This window comes from Coloeus monedula (genome assembly GCF_965178545.1).
Source record: "Coloeus monedula genome assembly, contig: HAP1_SCAFFOLD_87, whole genome shotgun sequence".
Lineage (NCBI taxonomy): Eukaryota > Metazoa > Chordata > Aves > Passeriformes > Corvidae > Coloeus > Coloeus monedula.
Window position 1 is genome coordinate 412920 of NW_028120814.1, and position 4596 is coordinate 417515.

Here is a 4596-nt window from a genome sequence, read left to right on the forward strand (position 1 = left end):
CTGTCTCCCTGTGATCCATGAAAGGCGGCCACCAGAGGCCAAGGCCAGCCAGACCTGTTTGTCTTGGCAGCTTTTGTCTGGCAGCAATCCTTGGATAGATGGAATTTTGGAGGCCAAATTCCAATTTTGGCCATGGGCAGCTGGAGGAGAAGGATGGTTCTGTTCCACAGGAAGAAAAGCACAACCCCAGCATTTCAAAGGCGGCTGAGAGCTGGCCCTCAGGAAGCCAAGGGAAGCTGGACTTGTCAGTCCTGGCAGATTTTGCCTGGGAGCTGTACTTGGATATACGGAATTTTGGAGGTGGATTCCCAGTTTTGGCCATGGACACCTGGATTTGAAAGATGTTTTTTCCATGGGAAGAACAGCACAGCCCTGCAGTGTTTCAAAGGCAGATGAGAGGTGGCCCCCAAGAGGCCAAGGCCAGCCAGAGCTGTCTGTCCTGGCAAGTTTCATGTGGGAACAATCCTCACATAATCAAATTTGGATGTAGAATCCCAGTTTTGGCCATGGGCCCCTGGAGAAGAAGGACAGTTCTGCTCCATAGGAAGGAAAGCACGGAGCCCCAGCGCTGCAGGGCAGGTGAGAAGCAGCTCTGGCCATGCCAAGGTCAGCCGGAGCTGTCAGGCGGCCCCAGGAGCCCAAGGCAGCCAGAGCTGTTCCACGTTCCCTTGGTTCCATGGGCCCTGCAGGGTCACAAAAGCCCCTCGGTTCTTTGGGGCCAGCAGTGCCACAGTGGCCCCTTGGCTCCATGGAACGCCACAGGGTCACAATGGTCCCCTTGGTGCCACCAGCCCTGCAGGGTCACAACGGCCCCTGGGTTCCACGAGGCCACGCAGGGTCACAGTGGTCTCCAGAGGAAGGGCAGCACCGAGCCCCGGGGTTTCAGGGGCAGATGAGACACAGCCACCAGAGGCCAAGGCCAGCCACATCTGTCTGTCCTGGCAGGTTTGTCTGGGAGCAGCCCTTGGATACTGGGAATTTGGGAGGTGGAATCCCAGTTTTGGCCGTTTGTGCCTGGACAAGCAGGACGAGTCTTTTCCATAAAAAGGAAGCACAAAGCCCCAGTGTTTGGAAGGCGGGTGAGATCTGGCCCTCAGGAGGCCAAGCCAGCCGGACTTGATGGTAATGGCAGCTTTTGTCTGGGAGCAGCCCTTGGATATTGGGAATTTGGGAGGTGGAATCCCAGTTTTGGCCATGGGCGCCTTGTCAGGAAGGATGGGTTTTTTCCATATGAAAGAAAAGCACAAAGTCCAAGTGTTTTGGAAGAAGATGAGAGGTGGTCAACCATGGGCAAGGGCAGCCAGTCCTGTCTCTCATGGCAGCTTTGGTCTGGGAGCCAAACTTGGATATCTGGAATTTTGGAGGTGGATTCTCAATATCGGCCATGGATGCCCGGACATAAAAGATGTTTAATTCTATGGGAAGATGAGAGGTGGTCCCTGGGAGGCCAAGTCAGGCAGAGCTGTCTGTCCTGGAAGGTTTCATCTGGGAACAATCCTTGGATATACAGAAGTTTGGAGGTGGAGTCCCAGTGGGCACCTGGAAGGGAATGACGGTTCTTTTCCACTGTAGGGAAAGGGTGGAGTGTTGCTGTTGCGATGGGCACGACACACACAAACCCCACCACCAACCCCAGGCAAAAGGCTGTTTATTCTAAAAAGCCAGTGTCATTTATACACTTTTGTATGTTTATCATTCATGTTACTTATCCATTGGTTGCTTAACTTCCACAACAGAGTCATTGGCTATTATTTAACTGCAACATCCTGTTATTGGTTACCTATAGCATAAGCATTCTGAGCGTTCAGAAAAACACCAGGTGCAGCCTTGTTGCTGTTTTCTCTTTCTGTTGTTTAGGTTTCTTGCTTCTGTTCACACTAAGTTTCTCATGGGTACAAATGGATTGTGCTAAGATCGCTGTCGGAATCAGACAGGCTCGCTGACCTGCTGTTAATTCCCACAGTGGAGCACCGGTGTTTTGAAGGTCGATGAGAAGTGGCCCCCAGGAGGCCAAGGCCAGCCAGGCCCGTCTGTCCTGGCAGCTCCTGCCTAGGAGCAATCCTTGGATAGACAGAATGTGGGAGATAGAATCCCACTTTTGGCCATTTGTTCCTGGAGGAGAAGGATGTTTCTTTTCCATGGGAAGAAATCACAGAGCCCCAGTGTTTGGAAGGCAGATGAGAGGCGACCGCCAGAGGCCAAGGCCAGCCAGACCCGTCTGTTCTGGCACCCTTTGTCACAGAGAAATCCTTTGACAGACGGAATTTTGGAGGCAGAATCCCACTTTGGACCACAGGCCCCTGGAGGAGAAGGACAGTTCTGTTCCATAGGAAGGAAAGCACGGAGCCCCAGCGCTCCAGGGGCAGATGAGAATCAGCCCTGGACATGCCAAGGTCAGCCGGAGCTGTCAGGCGGCCCCGGAAGCCCAAGGCAGCCAGAGCTGTTCCATGTTCCCTTGGCTCCATGGGCCCTGCAGGGTCACTGTAAGAGCCTAATAATAAGAGAAAGGCTCCAAAAAGTGCTTTGTCGTTACAACTGCTTCAAAAATGCCTCGTCATTTGGTCTGCTTATCATAAAACGGGCGGTATGGACCGTGGGTAGCTCGCCTTGAGGCCCATAAAAAGGAAGGCGAAACTGGTGCAGGGTGTGGAGGGAAAAGCGAGGGGCAGAGTCCCTGACCTTTGCCTTTCCCCCCCACCACCATCGCCTGCTGCCAGACACTCTGGGGCCTCCTGGAGCCGACGCTGCCCGCCTGAGGAGAACCCCCCTGATCCTGCACCCCTGGGCTGGAGCCACGAGTGAGTTGTGGAGCCCCTGCCCTGCTGCTGCGTCCCGTGCTGGGAGCACCGCGAGTGGGCCAAGGCTCGGCTGCAGGACCGGGCAACCGCGCCTGACACTCGGAGGACGGGCGGCCGCATTCCAACCAAACAGCTCCCGAGGCCGGAGAAGGCGGATAAGACGCTTCACATGACAGGAAAAAAGAGCAAAACCTGCTTCGCTCCCCCCAGCCCATCTTGGCAGCACTAAAGGTACCACAGTGTTGTGGTGACCGATCCTATACTATTTTTTAAAATAACCTTGGCTTTTTCTAACTTTTCTCTACTCTTCTCTTTCTTTCTCTTTGCCTCTCTACTGTTAACAAAAATACATCAATTTTTTGGCATCAACATTCAATCTCATTTGGTTTTAATCTTGTTTCTGGGAATATTTTGAACCTTCTAAGTTCTTTCCAGTTTATGCACAGAGACTTAGCTTTCTTTGCTTTTCTGGGTTTAAACCAGACTGTGACAGGATGAAACTTGGAAACATCCCAGTGCAGGAACTACAGTGGGATGGATTTTAGAATCCATCTCTGCTCCGCAAAGATCTGCCTTTAGGAACAGACCAGCCACACACCATTGGGCTCTGCAAATGGGAACTTTAGGGAATGCAGCTCCTTTGGGGTTTGCTGAAATAAAGGAACAATTGCCAGCCCCAGCTAAAATGACCTTCCAGAGCAGATTGGCTTTAGCCCTATTGCTGTTACATGGACAGGGAGTGTGTGGATTCTTGAACTGAAACAGCAACACTTGTTGTGTGCACATTCCAAATGTGATGCTGGATTGGATGATCAGGTAGAGAGGATAAAATCGGTTGCTGCATCCAGCAGGGAATTAAGAGCAGGATTAGAAAGTAACGAGTTGGAAAAAATACTTAATGGATTTGAATTTTCTCTGACTGGCTGGTTAGCCTCACTTTTGCAAAATATAATGTGATCATAGTAATAATTGTAATTGTGATACTTTCCTTTGAGCTGCATAAAAACCATGATTGCTAATGCAAGGCGAGGAAGAGAAGACAATCTTCACAAAGGCGGGGATGTTATCAGATGATAAATTTTCCACACCTGTTGATCTGACACAATGCTTGTTCTTCCAAACCCACTGGCCCATGGAACTGCACACTGCCCACTGTGTAAGAAGGAGAACTGGAAAGTGACCGGCCTCATTTGTGAACTTTTACCAGTTCACCAGGCAGTCAGGCGTGACTTTGGGGTCACCGATCACCAGGGACCCCCAAAGAGACCCCCAGAACAGAAGAACACATGTGTAAAGGGGAGGGAAAATATGTTAATGATTTTGGGGAAATGATTATCATCTGCATGTTTATTCTGGGACAACCACTGAACATGTCTGTAAAACACAGGATATAAACAGGAACTTTCCTGTCCTCAGCATGCATGGCTTTAGGAGGAGCTATCCCCTCGTCCATCCAGCCAAATAAAGAATGCTGCTGCTTCTTCTTAGTGCTACATTCGTGTCAAGGAGGTTCTTTTGTTTTTACTGACTTTTGTTAACAGCCTCACAGTTAACAGTTAACAACCTCATCCTGCTTCCATGAGGCCTTGCAGTGTCACAATAGTTGCCTTGGTTTGATGGGGCCCCAAAGGGACACAATGGCCCCCTGGTTCCATGAGGCCCCGGATTGTCCCAGTGGTCTTGGTTCCATGGGGCCCAACAGTGCCACAACGACACCCTTGGTTACACGAAGCCCTGCAATGTCACAATGGCCCCTGTGTTGCACAAGGCCCCCAAGTGTCACTATTGATTCTAAGGT